General features: G+C 45.9%; 1 pseudogene; it reads right to left on the bottom strand.

Annotated features, from left to right (window-relative positions):
• Positions 1-15,030: 15,030 nt before the first annotated feature.
• Positions 15,031-18,739, bottom strand: LOC116097638 (annotated as a pseudogene).
• Positions 18,740-20,594: the final 1,855 nt, after the last annotated feature.

Raw genomic sequence — 20,594 nt, 5'->3', positions numbered from 1 at the left:
AAAAACAAAAAACAAAAAAAAAAAACAGCAAGAGCAACAACATCAACAGAAACAGCAAAAACAACAAAAATCTCAGTGCATCAAATAGGGCAGTGTGATTTTGAGCTAAACAAAGAAACAAAGTATTTTATACTGTGTCAGAGCAAGGACAGCATGTGTCTTCAAGTTATGAGACACGCTGGTGTTGCAGTAATATATGTAGTTGTAGAGTGATATTTGAAACAAACCTATTGCTGGGCACTCTAAATCTGAAATAGCACCAAGCCTAGATGACATTTTGAGATGGCTTCATTGAGTGTCATATGAGGTGACATTTGATAAGTGACTGGTTGGTACGTGTCTTGATTATGTGCATGGGTAAAGGAAAAGATTATAGTTGTTTATGTTCACAGAATCTCCAGTTTTCTCCATGGTCCTCATGGTGATGGCTGAGGCAAGGTGAAGACCTCAAAAGTCAACCTGTGGTGTCTTGTCCTTCCTGTCCTAGATGTACCTCTGTACTGAGTGGAGCTGTTTCCTCTTCAGAGCCTTCACATCCTCTGCTGCCTAGTGAGCAGAAAGTGAGAGCTCCTGCTCTACCTTCCCACTCTGTCAGCTCTAACACTACTTCCCAGCCGGCCCCCATTTCTCTGTCCACACCCTCTTTTAGAGCTCTGCTCCTTTACTGCTCTTTACACACTTGCTTGCTTGTTTTCTGTTGCTTTCTCCCTGCTAAGCTCAAAGCACAATGCAGAAGGGTCCTGATCATTCTGTTCACCTCGAACCTTGGTCACTTGTACAGGCTGGGTCCTGGGAAGTACTGTGCAAACATTGGGTGAAAGATTAGAAATGCTCTTTTCTGAGTTGTGCTCAGCAATTGGCAGCTGGGTGAGGCTCAAAATAGCTCAGTTTGTAAGAGAGATGGCCACTGTCTGTGGTCTGCTCACCTCGGCTGTGTCATTTGCAGTGTCACATGAATCACAGCCAGGACTGACTTTCACCTTTGTTGCTGGAAGGTGGGTCCCACTTTGCAGCTGCTATGTAAATGTGTCATCTTTGCAAGGTGAGTTCAGCCAATGTGTCCCTGCTTCACAGTCTTTTCCTAACTTTGTTCTTTTTGTTCTAATGGCAATGATATTTTTGTGTTTCATTTTGTTAAATTTACCTATTGTTTAAATTAACACAAAATTATATGAGTTTATTTTGTAACGTGTTTTGATGTACATATATATCACAGAATGGCTAAGCTGGTCAATTTTCAGATGGATTGTTACATTTCAGATCTTAAATGCATCTCAAAGGCTTGTGGGTTGGAGGCTTTTTTCAGGGTAAGATTTTGTGGGCACTCTCAGCATCTATGAGCTTTCTGTCCCACAGTGTAGACCTTTCAGCCTGTACCTGAGCAAGGGGAGGTGGCCATGGGCCACCCAGAGAAGGTATACTTAGTAAAAAACAAACAAACAAACAAACAAATCCAATAGCAACAACAAAGCCAGACTGGTTTTCTTCTGCAGAGATGAAAATATGACAAATTTGGTGCAGTTTGTTAGAGTGAGGTTTTTATTCAGTGTTACAATGGTGTCACTGGGGGAAGCTTGTTCCCTGCCCGGCAGAGGGTTGTTTTGGCCTGACAATTGACATCCACAGTGACAGGCCTTCCTTTCCAAGGGAACTGCTACCACACACATTTCCTCTATCAGGAGGAAAAAGAGACATGCTTGTTGCTTGCTTGGCACTTCATTCCACTCTAGAGGGCTTTGCGCTGCCAGTGGCAAGAAATTCCATCATCTCCATAGTGTCTGTGAATTCCAAGCATACTTCAGGATCTCCAGGTCTTCTAAGAATCCCACTCCCTCTCTTACCCTTGAAGTGCAACACTATTCATTCTATCAGAAGGATTTGAGAACAGGCCTCACTAAGCCTCTGATTCATCTTTTAATATGGCCCAAATTAAGAATGAATCACAATGACTGTGGGCACATCTACCCTACTTCGAAGGAACACTCATGGTAAGTTACAGAACCATCTTGATTATATAAAAGCCCATTTCATTTGACATCTGATGGATTATGTCTTAGTGCCACTATAGTCAACCCCTACTAAGAAAAGGATGTGTTCATTCAAACTTGCCTGGGAGAAGAGATAGCAGCTATTTTGAGTACTGGTCCTAATTTCCAGGGAGAAGGGACAGTTGCTGGCTTGAGTGTAAGCTTTTACACTGAAGTGCACATTACACCCATGCTCCACTTGGACTCATGTTGAAGCCATAGGAATCTCCAGGGCCTTCAGAACCACCTGGTAAGAGACAGGATTCATTGTGGAGAAGTACAATATGTATATTGACTCAGGCCTTTTCTGGCTGGGTGCCTGAGTAGCCAGCAGCACTTCGAAGATTCACTGATTCCCCATTACTAGAGCAATGTGGGGCACAGTAGATGGTGAGTTTGGGTCCGGGAGAGAAAGAAGTCATAGTCATGCCATGCAGCACTCTGTGGGAACTTTATCTTCTACAGAAGATAGTGAGAAATGACCTGTGTCTTATACTTTGAGAAAAAGTGATTCATAGCACACAGCCCAAGGAAGGTGAGGAGGGATTTTCATCAGGTTTATACATACAGAAGAAGTGCTGGGGCTGGGAGACAGATTAGAAAGCATCTCCTTCAACTTACCCAATACATGAGCCACGTCATTTTCAGCACAGGCAGCAGGCACCACCTTTTTCAAGCAAGGCACCTTTGACCTGTGTTAAGCATCCCAGGCACCCAGACTGATGCCACGCCCTGGAGCCAGATTACTGACTTCTAAGGCAGAGGGAGACTTCTTCCTTAGGAGGGGCAAGACATTTCCTGTGGCCAGTGATACAGAACAAGAGGACAATAGACAGCTGGGCTGAGGGTGTCTTGACAACACCAGTATCGCTGCATCTCCAGGCCTTCTACACAAAACCACAGCCATAGCATCTAGCAGTGAAGCCCACTGCAGCTAATCCAAAAAACACCCCTCAAACGCTCTAAATATTCATCTAACATGCACATACACATATCCCAACCCCTCAAAATATTAGTGGCTACTTAGGCACTCAGGTTCTAAAGCCAGAAAGACCTGAGTCATTATATGTATTATTGTACCTCCTCATAACTTAAAAACATGGAAATATAATTTCATCTTCAATACCTACACTTCCATAGGCAGTTTATACAAAACAGCAGAACATATGAAATTTTTACTGAGCAAAAATTTGTTGTTATTAAATGAACAATGTTATTAAATGTTATTAAATGAACAATGCACTGTGTAAATAGCTGTATAGAGCAGAAAGCCAGTCTTGGACAGGAGTAAATGATTTAACACAAGTTCATGGTGGTATATGTTACCTGTTCCAGGGCACAGTCACCTCTGGCAGCTGGTCTCGTCTTATTCAATAGTCTGTGTCAGATATTTCTACACAATCTAAAGCTGAATGCCAGACAAAATATAAACACAGGGCCAGAAGAGAGGCACACTCTCAGACTCTAGGCAGAGAGGATAACAAAAGGGGAAGCGTGGCGCAGGTTTGTTCCATGAATGTCTTCTGTTCCCTCTTCCAAGGACAGTGGAGTGGAGTGAGAGGGCAAAGAACTGATGTTATGACTTTTTGAAGAGATCCATGTCTTCCTACTGGATCTATCTGTGGTGCCAGGGCAGAGGGCTCCATATACATAACCAATGTGGTGTGAAGCCCATTTTCAGGCTCTAGCTAGTCAAGTGTTTCTGCAGCAGCTTTGCCCTCACTGGGCTCCCTGAGAGCTGTCAGCAACTACATGAGCAGAACTTATCTCTACAACATTTTGTTTGTTTATAACCAAGGCATGTGTGTCTATGGAACTCAAGACAGCAGGGGAAAAGCTTTAAAGCAACAATATGCATCACCGTGGCACTCTCTTATCAGAGCAGATAGATTTAAAGGTGTCATTTGTTATGCTGGAAGCACGCCTGTGGTATAGGCTTCCTCCAGTGGCCATACCATAGGCTAGGATATGAGATATTCTGTGGCCTCTCCCTTGGTTTCTTTCATCTGTCTTCACTGGAAGGGATCCTGAGTTAGAAGTGACTGCTGGGAAACATATTGCAAAGGATTCTGATTTCAGCAACATGGGCTTTTTCTCCAAGAACATCATTCCATGAGAATGGGTGGCACTGGAGTCAGTTCTGTTATACAGAACCCATGGGCTTCATGCCACATTGGTTAATGTATATGGAGTCTTCTGTCCTAGCACCACAAACAGATCCAGTAGGAAGACATGGGTCTCTTCAGAAAGTCATAACTTATCAGAACCAACATGTTGGGTATGTCTCCAATGGACACCTCTAGAAAGACAGCTTGTACCTTGTACTTCCTTATTATCAGTCCTTGCAGATAATCCACCCCAAAAGGCAGGCAATCCATCTTCCTTTTTTCCTTTTGGAGTGTACAGCACAGTGACCTCTGGTGACTCCATGTCCTTCTGTCTGCTGTAGAAGATCACTTTGGAATGTGACTGTCACATTTTAATGCTTGGTTAAGACTCCTACTGAGCATTTTTCATTTTATGAAAAATTTGAACTCCTGTTTTTCTGCAAGTCTATGATGGTGAAATTTGGAGACCTACTACTGAGAAGCAGAAGGAAGTAGTGGTCTGAGCCACGTGTGGTTACACTTGATAGAGAACACGGAACCAGGTCCTGTTGAGTTTCGTCAGGTCAGTAGCCATTCCAGCTCATCCAAGCACCTAAGACAGTTCACCCAGAAGTCTTCACATGGACATCAGCAGCAGCCATTGTATGTTCTCATTGTGCTCCACCTGCATCTAGGTATTAGTCTGGAGGGTCTGCACTTTTGGATACATGACTTTCAAACCATAGGCAAATTTCATGCTCCTCGTTGCAAGAATTTTCTCCCAGAGTCTACATGGTCCTTGCATACAGGATGGAAACTTCAAGGGCTTCCACCATAGTTACGATTAAACAAAAATGGCAGAAAGTGGAAAACAACGACTGGGGTCCCAGCTCAGCATCTGTTCCACCCTGGGTGATCCTTTCCTTGGGACCTAATGCTTCTCCTCCTTTGAAGAGAGATACCATCATTTTAGCCAATTCAAGCATCTGTGAGTTAAAAGCTGCCTCTTGAACCCGTGGTTCTTTAAAATTTACAGAGGAACATGCTACATCAGGCTCAACGAGCTTGGTCTCACATAAAGTCAATACTTGTCTCAGAGCAAACACAGTTCTTGAATACAAGGTCAGACTGAAAGAATTCCAACCCCTGTCCTTCCCCCAACCTCTTTGCCTCTCTTCAAAGACCTAAGCGGTGAGTCGGCTCCCTGTGCAGGTCAAATGAGTGTCATAGCAGACCCTGGGGTTAATATTAAACTAAAAATTAGTAGATTAGATAACTGTTACATGCTTTTAGTGCCAATTAATTTAATAGCTGTTTTTCTTTTTTAAATTCTGCCTTTTACAAGGCAGGGAAATGTGGCACATAGTTTCCTATGGAGATTGTCAGGTGAGTTCCTTGTGCCGACTGTCACCAATTGAGTGGCTGACATGTGTAATCCCCTCTGACTTGGCTCCAGTGATGTCAGGCTGGAGACCTGGGAGTGGACTACTAAAGAACACATTGAACATGCCCCTTGTTGCAAGATTTATGCTGGCTTATGCTGGGATCACAGCGTTGCAGTGGCATTTGTTTGAAAACGAAAGGATTACATGGTCTTTGTGAAATGGGGAGTTTAGTGCTAGGGAGGGGCAGTGTGAAGGTGATTTATGTCTGTTTATGTTTCCCTGAATCCTTTGATATGCCAGCTTCTGTCACTAAAGTATTAGGACACTTGTAATTTCCTGAGTCAACCAAGATAAAATACACAAATAATTTATGTTGAAAACTTCACTGTAGCTGTGTATCCTAAATGGTGGGCTTCATCCCCAGGTAGAGGAGGGGACAGCTGGCTTTTCAATGTGCCCTCATCATGAATCCCCTTTAGGGGTCCAACTCCTAAACCTGCTTTAGGAGTCCAACAGCTATCTTCCATGGCAGCCATTGGGTGAGGACAATGTGCTCTTTCTCTGAGCTTTTGGTTCAGAAAGAAACCATAAGGAATCACTGTGCAAGAGGATCTGCCCTGGGAGGAAGCTGGTTGGCTAGCCTCTCCCTGTGATCCAATGGAAGGCACCACAATAACACAGCCTGGTCCTTTTTCCTTTCTTTGTAGTACTGCCCTTTAGCAAGCTGCTTCAAAGGACATGTTCTCAGAGAGATGAGAAGTCAAGCGCCTTGTCTTCAGCCAGAGAGAGAGAGAGCAGGGTTGGAAATTCAGGAAAGGTCCTGGCCTTTCTTCATAAAACACCTCAGAGTGAACAGAGTTCCCATGGGGAGGTTAAGGATGCTGGGTGTCACTGTAGTGTCACGGTCTCACGAGACACTTGTAAGTATCAGCCTGGGTCTGCAGGAATGGTCCCAGGAGTCATCCCTAGTGGAAACTCTACAGCTCAGATGAAGGGGGTCTAGAAAGCCCTTCTCTGCACCCCAGAGATACTCATCTCAGAGAGGAGCACTTCCTTTGGAAAAGAAGGTTCATTACTGTGCCACCTGGGAATCAAAAATCCTGGAAAATGGATTCCACATTTTTCCCCACTATTAATTATGCATCAGGAACGGATGGCCTGGTGGAGCCAGCAGCACAATGAGAGATCATGAAAGTGCAGATCCTGTTTCTCAAATCTGGAAGGAGGCATGGTAACAAATGAGTCCCACTTCAGCATACTCATCTCTGAGGAGGAGGGTGCTGAACAGGCAGAGAAAGAGCAGGGACCATACTGAATGCTTCTCTAACTCACAGTCAGGTTTGACTTGCACCTCTTTCATTCCCGAACACTCTTCCTCCAGCTGAGGAGAACCCTATCTCTCACCTGCACCCTACCTTGCTCATTTGTCAAGTGTGTCCTGATAGGATGGATGTAAAGAAGTGTGGTTAGGAGAGGCAAAGAGCCTCCCCTCCTTTTTCCCCGACTTATGCACAAAAGGATCTGCAGACACAGTTTCACACATTCATGTAAATGTGCAAGTACACAAAAATGCATACCAGACATACAAACAGATGTGTATGAACAGACGGACATACAAACAGATGTGTATGAACAGACGGACATACAAACAGATGTGTATGAACAGACACATCCATAGGCATGTGCGTTAGCAGTTGGGTGTACAGCTTTGCATAGTTCTGTCTTTTCCTAAAACCAGCCAGTCTTTGCACTTTTATCTTCTCCTAGCTGACCTGTGGATGAAGCGGCAGAAAGCCTGGTTTGTCGCCTTCTTCTTTTACTCTAGTGATGTTGAGAAAGAGGGAGGCTGCCATTTATTTTTGAAAGGATTTTTACTCCAAGCAGAGGTAATAAAAAGCTAAGGGAAGTTCCAAGGGCATGCCCCAGCTCTCATGGTATCTACAGACCTCTGGGTTCTGGGGCTGGACTCCTAGATACTACCAGTTTGAAGCTATCTTAACAAGCTTGCTTTGCCATTGGGCCTTTGTCAGGATATACTTTCAATGGCTTTGGAGTGAGATCATCACAGTATGTTTTTAAACCCTTGAGCAGCTGCACTTGATCCCAACAAAGCTGCTGGGGCTACTGGTTGCTCCCTGAGCCTGAGTCCCGAGGAAGAGAAGTCCCGCCCCCCCTCTCCCATGAGAGCACAGATCAGCTCTCTCTGCTTGTTCTGCTGAAAGGTGTTCATGAGTCAGACCTCTTCCTGTACCCTGTGTCTGTATTTTAAAATGCATTTGGGATTTATTGAGAGATTCCTTTGTAGGATTGCTGTGCAGAGATGGCTTTTCCCTTCCTGTCCTCGTGAAAACCAGTCAAAAGCAGCGAGAAGAACGAGAATAAAAATGCAAATGCTGTCTTTATAACAAAATCGGAGACATCTGTAAGTCTGAAACACAATATAGGAGGGAAGGCTGCCAATGAGGGAGAAGGCCAAGAAAGCCCAGGAGGGCTGGGAGGACACCGCAGCTGCAGAGTTGGAGACTCAGTGACCCAGCCCCAGGGAAAAGCAGCCACTGGGTATTGGAAAGAGGCAAGACGATTGGGCTAGGAGCAGGTGTCCTGAGGCAGCTTGCCCTAGAGTCCCAGGAAACAGAGGATGCAGGGATGAGATGGGGAATTATAGAGTAATTGATACTTCTAAATAAGAAAAAGTGGTGTGTTGCCAAGGCAGGGCACAGAAAAATTCTGCACAGATCAGCAGCCCTGATTGGCTGCAGCCAAATTAATGTAAATGAGCTTATTTACATGGATAACCTGAGGGATCCAGACAGTTCCTCCCTGTTTACCTTATGGCCTAGGACTTAATGCCACACGTATCTTATCAAATGGTGTATAGGAAGAATCTTCTTATTCAGTGATCAGTTTGGATTTAAGAAGTATTCTTTAAGATACCAAAAGAAAATTCATTGAATTCAAAGGATGAACAGATTTGAAAAATACTGCCAAGAGAAAAAAAAAAGAACTGTGACCACATATTTCACATAAGAATCTTGAAGCAGCTTACTTTACAAAACAAGATAGAAGAGCTCAGAAACAATTCACAGTCAGATGAGATCAACTGTAGGTTGTGGGGCCTCAGGAACTGTGAGGCCTCAGAGAAAAAAGGGTCACAGAAGCACTAAAAAGTACCAATCTGTTATGAAATAAACTAAAGTACAATTCAGGAAAGTGCTCTAAAATTAAAGGAGCTGAATAATTCAACAAGCAGAAACTACAGTGTTAAGTGTCCCTGGGTGGACACTTTCCCAAGGGGCGGCATACAGGGGTAGATCTGGAAAAGAGGGGAAGTAGGGAGGAGAGACTAGGAGAGGAAGGGAAAACTAATCAGGATATAAAATATGAGATAATATAATAATGATAACAATGATAATGATGATGATGGTAATAATAATAATATAAAGACTTATGCAGAACCATATGGAAGGGCATCTCTGAGTGTCATTGTACTTCAGTGCAGAGGAGAGATACCTCAAGATCCAGGGGTCAAGCTGACACCAACAAAGGCAGCACATCTAGCTGTCCACATCAATGAAGACATGATATCCATATCATGCAGAGTTGGAGACTCAAGAAACAAAAATCCACAAAAGTCGTTTCAAGACTGTGTCCCTTTTACAACACAGGTGATAGTCATTAACACTTTGCTCATTGAGTGTTGGGGTCTGTGGATTTTCTCTTGGAATTTGGACGGCCAAGCTGTTTCTACAGGGGAGCCTGGCATAGGTCTGTAGCCAAGGATGACCCTAACTCCTGATTTTCTTGCCTTTGAATTCATATGTTGAAGTCCTAAGCACCAATGACTACAGAATTTAGTGACAAGTTTTGCAGAGGTAAAGTTCAGAGGATGGTGTTACTGACTGATAGTGTTTCAAGTCTTCCCAGAAGGAGGGAGGGGCCTTTCAGTCTTGTATGCACAATAGGTCATGTGAGTACACGGAAAGGTAGTGGACCCAAACAAGCTGATAAAAGACTTCAAGATAAATTCTATCTGCTGGCACCTTCATCCTAGACTTCCTGTTTATTTTAATTTTTAAAATGTCATTTAGCACATGGGATTTTGTGTCACAGTTTAAGTTAAGACATAATTTTGAGAAGTAGCTTCCCTGGTTTTAAGCAGAAAAACAACATGAACAGTAAGTAATGTGTGAGATTTACCATAGTTTGTGTAAAAGGTGAATATGTAGTTATCAGATTGCTCACATATAAGGAAATAAACAGTCTAACTTCTACGGAGGTCAGTATGTCCATCCTTTAAGAAATTAACATGGACCCTCTGTATGACCTAGCTATACCACTCCTGGGTCTATACCTCCAAAAAATCTAAGTCAGCACACTACAGAGATACTACACATCTGTTTGTAGAAATTATAATACCCAGGTTATGGAATCAGCCTGGATGACTATCAATGAATAAATGGGTAAAAGGAGGGGAGGTTGTTCATCAATAAAGAACAATGAAATTATGTCATTTGCAGGAAAATTCACAGGACTGGAGATCACTGGGAGATAGTAGGAAAGATGCATATGGTGAAAGCATGTGTACATGTACAGAAATGTCAAGTGAAGCCCATTATTCTATATAATTCATATGCACTAAAGAAAATATGTAAACATTTTAATGCACATGTATGTATGTGTGTCGCAGGGTTGGTATGGGAGAGTGTGTGCCATAGCACACATAAGATGGTCAGAGGACAAGCTATGGGAGTCAGTTCTCTTCTTCCAAATGTTGGTCCTAGAGGCTGAACTCAGGTCATCAGGTTTAGCAGCAAGTTCCTTTATCTGCTAGTACATCTGTACAGAGCTTGCAATAAGAATATTTTAAATGAGTGTTGACAGTCTGGTGAGCCCTAGACTTAGATGTAGTAAAGTTTGCTCACAGAATCCAGACATCAATGGCTTTGCATTAACTCTGTGACTCATGTTAAAATGAGATTGCCACTTACAATCTTTATGTGGCCTAGTTCCAGATTTAATCTACTCACTTTCATTTTTCCATATCAAAGCACAAATTGAGCTTTGACAATTTGGGCACTACTGTTTCAGGGGCTACTTGTTAGGGCTCCAGTTGCAGGGCTAATGGATAGTGTCTTCATGATGATAGTGGGTACTGGATGAAGCAGATGGTAGAGGTGTTCCTGGAACCTTACCACCTCTTCAGATGCCAGATGTTATCATTTGTTTGTAACTTCTTTCATGTCCTTTCAACTATACTTCTGCTTCCTATACATTACTATAAAAGCACCCTGTACTTTGTCATAGGAAGTGAGGAAGTTAAGCTCACAGCTCTGGGGCTATGTTGTCCTTTCCTGCTTGCATAAGCAACTCGCAAACCATCATGATTCACTGAGTGAGTCCTTTCACATCCTCTCTGTGAACCCGAACTCTCAATGCCTTATACTGCCCTTGCTTCATGCAGATGACCCTCAGAAGCCCAGTCCAGATGCTGCTCTTCTTCTCAGTGACCTCTGCACTAGGCCATGCTTCCAGCATGTCCCTGTCTTTAGGAGAGTCACATTTTATGCCTTCTTTCCAAGATCACTTTAGTCTCATTTTCTCATCTACATCTTTTCAACAACTTCAGCCAAGTCTAATCTCTCCTTTTTCAGAATTCCTATTTATGACAATTGCTCTTCAGATTCTTCTGATTTGAACAACTTGATCCCCTGCTAAGTGATGAGCTCCTTAAGTCCCCCTTTCTAATGTATTCCACATGGTCTCTGTGATGAAGCCGGGTGCAGTGAAGGCTCAGTGACTATCTTGTCACTGATTGCCAGGCACCCTTGGAGAACACTACAGAGGGCTTACCCTATACCAGGTGCCTGCTTCTCTGCAGCATTGTGGGAGTGTATTCTGTCTGACCATATTCAATGCTTTCCCTTGTGTTTAATCACTGCTATTGTGTGTTTTCACCATTGCTGTGGTTTCCCCATAATTGCTCTGGAGGTCTCCAGGTTAAAGCATGGGTGTTATAACAAGGACAGAAACAAGCAGTGTAGACCTGTAATGTAGACGTGTAGTTGCTATAAAAGTGAAAGCAGATAGAAGAGGTTTTCAGCTCCTGACAAGGGGATGCATTATTTCTCTTGAAAGTGTGATCCTGAGCAAGGAAGAGCTATAGGCCTGAAAGGATTGCACTTTGAAGCTTCCTAGCCCCTTTACCTCAGGAACCTGCTTCTTGGCTATGTCTCTATCCATGACTGTGTTATTCCAAGAGTTGGGCCAGGCTTCACCTACCAGATGGATGGCAGAGAGACGAGTCTGGCCATGGGGAGGCTCACCTAGCACCTGTGTAGTCCTCCTGACATCCCCTCCCTTCTGTACAGCAGTCCTACCTGGGCATCCACAATGACTGCTCATACTCAGAAGAGAGTGAAAAGGAGACCTTTGAAAAACTAAGAGATCTACTATATTTGCCTGTTGTCAGCACAATTGGACCTCTAAATCTATGTAGAGTTATGTCTCTGGACTTGGACAGAGTAATGACTGTCAATAGAGTAATGTCCTTTTCTCCTTGTATGTTTTGGGTCTCACTTCACCCACCAAGTGGTCCCTGAATCTATGCAGAGTCATGGAGCTGGTGTGATACAGTTAAATTCCCTAACGGTAGAGAAGGTACTGAGGCCTTGCTAATGAAGAAACTTTTTTTCATAGTTCCATGGACATGCTCTTTTTTTATTTGCAGGCATCTCTAATGACTCTGGTTAATTGAGTTGTGTCATTTCATGCTTTCTCTGTCACTATCACCGACAATATCCATTTTCCCGTCACCAACAAGCCTCCCCAAGCGTCTAATGACAATACCTCCTTCTGCTTCCAGCCCTATGTTTCTGGAAGCATAGGCTAGCTGAGGCACAGATCCTGCATTTTCAGTACAGCTTTCATTTCCCAGCTGCATGGTAGCAAATGGTCCTTGATGTGGTTGAAGTGCTGTGGAATACAGGGAATATGAATTCCCTGTAAAACTGCCATCAGATGGTGAGCACTTTGATTGGCCCAGGTAAGCTATGCCTTTGAGTCAGTGCTTACAAGGTGAATTCCATTCATCTTATTTTAATTGTTTTTGAATTAATAGACCCATTCTTTACTTTGAAGTTACCACTAATGTCCAACTTGGGAAGCACCACATGGCCTTCTTCTCTTTTCTTCTCTTCTCTTTTCTTTTCTTCTCCTCTCCCTTTCCTCTCTCCTCCTTTCCCCTCCCCTCCTTACCCTTCCTGCCCTCTCCCCTTCTTTCCCCTTCCCTTCTCCTGTCTTATCTTTCCCCATCCTCTGTTCTCACTCTTCTGCTACTCACAGCCTCACCTTCCCAGCTATGAGTGAGACTTCTATCCCAACTAAGGGCACATTAAACAACAACATTATATTGTGCCCTAAAGGCAACAGTGGCAATTAGAAGGGTTGGAGTTTTGTTCAAACATTTATTGACTGGCTGATGGCCTTGGATAAATTGTCTAAACTCTCTTGGTCTTTTTTTCTCCCCGTTAATTATAGAAGAAATGGGAGCAGTGATCCATGATGGCCCTACAGGCTCTGGATATTGAGCAAATACTAAACATAGATGGAGGATCTATGTACTCTGCTACTGAGCCACATCCCCAGCCTGCAATGTATCTTAATTTCTTTAATTTCCAACAGTTACGGTAAATGGTAAAAATGAACCAGATACCTGGAGAACCAGCAGTGGGATTGTTGAAGAATTTGGGAGAAATATCCCCCAAACCCAACATTGACAAAATGAGAACTTCTGTTCAATGGAGGTTTTGTTTAGTGAGCATTCACTAAGTGCCTAGAAACCTCTGAAAGTCTGAGGAAGGGTGGAAAGTCAGTGTGAGCTCAAACAGAGGGGTACTGCTACCCCAGAGATGTGTGTCTACCACTTACAGAACCATCCCCAAGTCTGTACTGCAGCTGAGGTCTAAGGGTAGCTTCCTGCCTTTGCTGGGGGTAGACAGTCACACGGAGAGCATCCAAGGAGACTATCCTGCTTAAAACTGATTACGTATGGGAACAGAGGGACCCATGCCCAGGGAAAGTTGTGTTCCACAAGTTGAAACACAGCAGTTCCACACACAATTAATTACTCAGAGTCATGGATCTGTGTATTGGAGAGAACACTACTTCTGATATGAACATTGGAAGGCTAGATGGCAAGGTCTATCATGCCTAAAGGAGAGGCCCGTCTGCTTTCCTAGTCTCACTGGTACATTGGAGATGGAGTCCAGCCACAACAGTATATCCATGGCTTCTTCAAGATCAACTGTCCTGAGTTCTGTGTGAGGGAGCATGGAACAAAGATGTGAAAAATGGAGTCAGAGATGGCACACTCATCACTGACCAGCAATCTTACTGTTTATAAAAGTTCTGAAGGGACATCTTTGGAGGTAGGCTGGGGAGGTAGGTAGCAATGGGCAGTGGTGAAGGATGGCCTATTTCACTGGTTGGTGTTGGAGTTGCATGTATGAAGGGGCTCTTCCGATGTTAACCCTAGTGTCTGTGCAATGTACCTTGTATGCACATGGCAGATACAAGGTCTTCCTCATGGGAACTCATGGAATTCCTATTTGCATATAGACCCAAGGGAAGTGCATACAGAGAAGGGCCACCTACAACTGGGCACCTAGAGGCTGCACGATACTCTCAGGGTGTTTATAATGCCACTGATCTTTGCAGGGGTTACCCTGCTAGCATGTGTGTCAGCTGCAGATGAAGAGACTGACAGTCTGGCTTGACTAACAATGGTTTCAGCATATTTCTGAACTCATATCCGTGTCCCATCCCTGTTGACAAGCAGTAGAGTAACCCTCAGGTCCCTGAAGCATTCTCTGCATTTCCAGGCTTGCACAGCTTGACTTCCACCACCCCTCATGTGCCCACACCCTCCCGTCCTGGGTCCATTCATGAGGCCCACCCCATTCCATACTCTGTGGAAAAATGCATCCAAACAGGGCCACTTCCTGTGTTCTGTGTCATGCTCTGCCCACAAGCCTATATTCGTAGTGACATGAATGTCTCATATGGGGAAGGTACAAAAGTAGAACCATCATCTAACTGGACTTGCAGCAATGGCAGGGCAGGCTTCTTTATCCTTGTCTTAAATGGAAGTGAGGAAAGGGCCAGTGCTAAGGTGGTGAGTGGCAGGGTGGCAGGGTGGCAGGGTGGCAGGGTGGCAGGGCGGGATCTGCTTCCTGAGATGTTCTGAGAGCCTTTGGGTGGACCTTGGGGTGGATTAGCCTCCTTGGAGGTCCCTTAAGGTGAGCAGCAATGTTCCAATTCCCTAGGCACCACTGGGGTTAGGATTTGAAATATATTCTGGTCCTCAATCTGACTAGGGCCTAGACTGGAATGCAGCAAGCTTTGAAGATTTCCAAGAGTTCAGGCCCCAGGGCCATCTTACCTTTAGAATTTTCCTACTGGGAATTCCATGGCCTCTGGGATAAATGTCAGAGAACATTGCCTGGCAACAGAGCAGATACTGAATTACAAGACTCAGTGTGCTTAGTTAATTATCAGTCATACAGTTCCAGACAAAATCACTCTCCTGCTCAATGTAGGATGTGAAGGGATTCAGGCTCCACATTGCTGTTTTGAGTTCTCATTTGGGGGAGGACACAGTGGAGCAGGAGAGGTAGGTCAGCGGGGCAGTATTTTGGGAGTGCCATCGGGAGCATGTTTTTCCTTGTTGCTCTTTTTTCTGTCTTTGCTGTTGGAAGGCCAATAGTGAGCTCTTTTACGATTTCTTAGTGGTGCCTGAGCTCATTCAAAAGACTGGAGAAAGAGCACATGTGCAAAAACTGTCCACAGAAAACTCTAACATGGACAACTTGAATCTATATAGCTCGTTAGATATCAGGGCCTGGTGAGTAGTTCTTCTCAAAGTGGCATCTCAGCAAGGTGGGGCTGCCATGGGAAGACTGGAGACAATGTCTCTGCAGACTACAGTCATCAAGGCAAATCAGACAGAGCATTGGCCTCAGGGAGAGAGTGTCACAGCAGTCTTAATATCTCAGGAGAGCAGTGGAGACTTTGGGCAGAGAATGCCTGTGCATGAGTGAGTCCATAGATCCAGGTTTGCTTGGGAGGAGAGCCTACCTTGGAGGGAACAGTGAGGCTAGTAGATTGTAGACATGCTTATAAAGAATGCCTGAGGCCTGGGCTTTAGTCCTTGTTTCCTCTGGCCTGCTCCCTTAACAACTAACAATTAATAACTTAATAATTCTAAAAAGAATCTCATAAAAGAGGCTTCTTGCCCAAAATTCTGTTATCATGAAACTGGCCATTGTGATGTTTAGAATTGTCCTTTCTGTACCTCTGCATGTTTAATTAATAGATATGGAATTTGTTAAATAACAGGATAGGCATAATGACACTTGTGTCCCACTATGGTCAACACTTTGATCCAGGACAGAAGGTAAGTCAGTCAGGGAACAGAACATAATACTTCTCTGTGGTATCAAGGCTCCAGTTGCAAAAGCTTTACTGATAGGTTGCAAGATGATGTAGGGATTCCCCAGCTGGAGCTGCAGCCCCCAGTTTCTACATTTCTTACCAGGGAATCCTGATGGGCCTGACACCATCTCCAGGATGAATCTTTTTCCTGATGTCTCTGACACCTTTGCAGCTCCTGTGTAACTTCTCTGACTGAAATCTCCCCAAGCAAGATGACAGCCCATCCAAGCAGTGAGGCACTGTGAGAAGACTGGATCCTCACTGACTACCATCCCCATGGGATCTGGGGCTGAAGATACATTAGGATGGCCTAGCTCTGGCCCCTGTGCATACAGGGCCTCAATGTGGTCAGTGTGTGTGGTGTATATGTATGTGTAGTGTAGTGTATGTGTGTGTGTATATGTGTAGTGAGTGTGTATAGTATATGTATTTTTTTTCATACAATCAAGTTGTCTGAACGTGTTTATGTGTGTGTTTCAAACCATGGGAAGACAGGAGATAAAAAGGAAATTGTCCGAGTGTGGTGGCCACCTGCATGAGTGCTGCAGGCCATTGTGAGCTTTGCCACTCGGTCCTTGAATGCAGCTGCTGGCCACTAAGTCTCCTGTGGCATTACTGCAGGTGACACTTCACTCACCGGTCTGGGCCCTGAGAGCCAGTGGCTGCCATAGCTGTGGACTGTGTGGTTACTCCACTGGGCTCCTCTACTCGGGACCGCTTGACCTCGGGCTCCCCGCTGGAAGAGGCAGATGTGGTAGTGGAGATGGCAGAGGTGGGCCCGGCATTAGTTGCTGCGGAGACGGCTACTGTTGGTTCCTCAGGCCCTACCTTGCACACCCGGATGATGACCACTGGCGTGAATGAACTTGTCTGGGCTGCCAGGAGCTGCAGGGGGCTGGTGAGGGCATAAGCATTGCCAGTTAAGCTATTCATGGGTACAGCCCAGACCGGAAGGTGGTGCTGCCCGATAGTCACTGGTGTAGCCGGCCGCAGGATGGTGACTGTGTGTCCAGGGACTCCTGGAGCCATCTGGCTGGTGACCATCTGGATAACTCGGCTGGCTGCGGGGACTGTGGCAAATGCTATCTATTCTGGGCTTCTCTTTCAAACCTCAAGCCTCATTGCCCAGGTCCAACACGGCTGTGCCTGTTGTGTCGTGGGAGGTCCTGGTCAAGCCCTGGCTAGCCAGTATGTACCAGCTGAGTTAGCAGAAGTGGTAAGCACCCTCACCATGGTGACGGTGGGGGCCTGCTGGACCACATGGATGGCGTGGCCTGAAGGCTCTTGTGAGGTCACTATGGAAGCTGGCATGTAGGCAACAGGCTTAGCCACTAAGTTGGAAGGTCAGGGAAGGACAGCCATGATCACCGGCTGGGCGCTGACAGGGGAGCCTGGGGCACTCTGGGAATAGTGATACTCTGGAGCAGAGGCTAACTTTGACCCCAAGTCGGGATCATGTGGAATGGGGGAGCCTTCCAGAGACAGGCACCCTGGGGTCTGCAGGCCACTAGAACGAGGGGACATCAGTCCCGGGTGGGTGGGTGAAGCTGGAGCACTCCATGAGGACAGGGGCCCAAAACGGGGTGCAGAAGCAAGAGACACCTCTCTGTCTCTGCTTTCTGAATGCTTGTTCCACGACCTTGGCTTCTGAGGCAGGGTCTATTCGCCAAAAAGAGCCCTTCCCAGGAGGAGCCTGGGACGGAGGGACTTTGATGAAGTAGTGGTTAAGAGAGAGGTTGTGTCGGATAGAGTTCTGTCAGCCCTTGTCAGCAGTACTGTAGTAAGGGTAATGTTTGGAGATGTGGGCGTAGATGCCACTTAGTTAGTGTTAGCTGCCTGTCCTGGGCTGAGGAGATGGCTTGCATGATCAGCTGCGCATAGGAGTATGGTGGCTTCGACTCATCCTTGGGGCTGTCTCCACCAGACGTGTCTGCTTGCTGCTCAGAGGCTGCCTTCGCAAGCTGACTCTGCAGCCAGCTGGAGGTTGGAGGTCACATTCTGGACGAAGCGCTAACTGGACGACCCAGCCCCTCGAGGACTTGCTGGACAGGAGTTGGGGACACTGATGGTGCCGGTCGGGGAAGGGATGGGGCTGACGAGGCTCCGGAGATCCTGCTCCGGAATGTGAATCTTCAGTGGGGAGATCTGTGGGTAGAGTGGCCGCAAGGGGGGATGCTGGGGCCTCCTCTTTATGGTACCGGGACGTGAACTGGATCTTGATGGCTGTGCTCGGGAACCGGAAGGTGCGTTGTTGGGGTAGCTGCAGGGCGGGTGCTCCTTGCCTCTGGAAGGCCCCGTCCACGAAGACGCCGTTCTTGCCGAGACCGTGAAGATAGAAGTGAGGCTCCTGGAAGCTGAGCTGCAGGTGGCGCCGGGAAATGAAGCTCGACAGGCCCATGCTCAGGTCCACCGAGCCCTGCGACGAATTGCTGCCGATGGTGACACTGGGCTGTCGCATCAAGAACTCGAACTCCTGATCCTCCAGGCGCGCCAGGGCCGGCCCGGGGCTCTGGCGCACGGAGGCACCGGCCGTGGTCAACAGGGCGGGCGCGGTAGTGGTGGCTGTGGCAGCGGTGGAGGGCACCGGCCCGGGACCGGACACGGCAGGCAGCGCGGGCGGCCCGGGTGGGGGTTGAGCCGGGGGCGGCGGGGACATGGTGGCCGGGAAGGCAGCGGCCTAGGCCTCAGCGCATAGCACGGGGCTGCAGGGACAGTAGGGGTGGGCGCAGCTGTCCTTGACTTCGGCCATGTACGCGCAGCTCCGAGCGTCCACATACGTATTGGTGTGTGTGTATGTATATTTGTGTGCCTCCTATGTTATTTTGCCTTTATGAACAATTCTCCAGAAAGAGTTGAATCATGTCAGGAACCTAGGATAGGAACGAGAGGACAAGAAACAAATAGGGCTTCTCTCTTAGCTTGAGTCATCCTCACTGCCTCTGCCTCAAAAGCGCTCCCTTCTGTGGATGAATGTACTTGCTGGCCTCTGGAGCTGCGTCTTGTTTCTAGTGACTCTAGTATTCATGTTCCCTCCTGACTCAATCTGAACAACTGCTGGAACGAGGTCCACTATAATATAATGTTTTTAAGTAGAAAACGGAAATCTTATCATTGTGCCTAATATATGGCTACATATGTACCTGAGGCTACAAACTCCAGAGCACTGTAGGCCTCAGGTGATCTGATTTAGATGGAACATAGCTCAGTATAGGAGTAAAGCAGAGCCAGGGTACCAGCAGACCAAGAGACACACACTGTTCAAGATCAGCCATCAGGGATGACAGTAGAGAGCCAGGGTGTGTGGGGCGGGGCGGGGTTGGGGGGCAGTGTAGCAAAAGCTTCAACCCTGTAGGGAAGGTGGGATGTGTGCTGGGTCCAATGCTGATGTAGGCTTGCTCCGTGGTGAGATTATACTGGCTCCATAGAGATGTGTATGTGCTGACTCCCTGGAAGCTCTGTACTAGACTCATGGTGGGATGTGTGTTGGCTCCATAGTGAGGTGTTTGTGACTTGTTGGTGGAATGGCTACTGGTACTATGCTGGGGTATGTGCTAACATTGTGGTAGGATGGTAACTGGCTCTGCAGTGTAGATATCCTAGATCTAAAGTAGGGTGGGGTCCTGGCTCCATGGTAGAATCCATCCTAGCTCCATGGTGGGGTATATCTCAGCCTGGCTCCATGATGGCATGCATCTTAGTGGCATGTTTTATGGTGGGTGTGTCCTAGTGTATTCTGGCTTCAGATTGATGGTTGTGCTGGCTTCATGGCCTTCACGAACCATCCCCCCACCCCTTCTTCCTGTGGGAGGAAGCCTAGACTTGCAATATGTCATCTCAGTTAACTAAGTTTGGAGGACTTGTGGGCTAGAAAGGAGAATTGAAGAACTGGAAGGCCCAGGGATATTTTCTAGAGTATCAGAAGTTAAATTGTCATGTAACCTGGCTGATTGTTTTGTTCATGTAGTGTATCCCACAAGTTCTATTTTATAACGTAACTGAGAGTTCTTCACAGCATGGAGTAGCTTGGTTAGGAAGTTCTATCTTCAGTGCTTTTTGTGATTCAAGTGTTGGCCCACAGCCATGATATCATTCTAGATGTTGCCTGGAAATAGAATTTTCCAAAATCTCAACACATTTCCCTATTGGCTTAAATAATCATCTTAGAAAGGAAACCTAACCCTAATTTTGGATTGATTCTCCATCAACATCAGCTGCTAGGATATTAAAATCCCCATGTGAGTCCTTTAATGAGAAATAAACAAGCTCTATGTGCTTGGAAAGTTATGTTCTTATATTAGGTGGTGCCAGGTATTGAACATAGGGCTTATTACCTGTTAAACAATCTCCTTAGCCATGAGCTGCAGCTCAGCCCTGGGAAGTTAACTAGAGGAAACACTGAGAAGCACTTTTGAAGTGAAATTCTTCACATACTTATCAGGGTCACTGCAAAAAGGGTTGCATCAGTGTGACCTTTCCTAGTAAACCAAGCAGAATCTTCAGGTTCCTGCTAGACACTTGGGCAGGAAAAGAAGGTAGAAGATTAAACCCCAGGATATTCTCCAGGGGATGAGGAGTTAACAGTCCTGTTGTCCTGGGGCTGCAGA

The sequence above is a fragment of the Mastomys coucha genome, unplaced genomic scaffold (assembly GCF_008632895.1).
Source record: "Mastomys coucha isolate ucsf_1 unplaced genomic scaffold, UCSF_Mcou_1 pScaffold19, whole genome shotgun sequence".
NCBI lineage: Eukaryota > Metazoa > Chordata > Mammalia > Rodentia > Muridae > Mastomys > Mastomys coucha.
The sequence above is the reverse complement of the archived record's forward strand: the minus strand, read 5'-3'. Positions and strand labels throughout refer to the sequence as shown.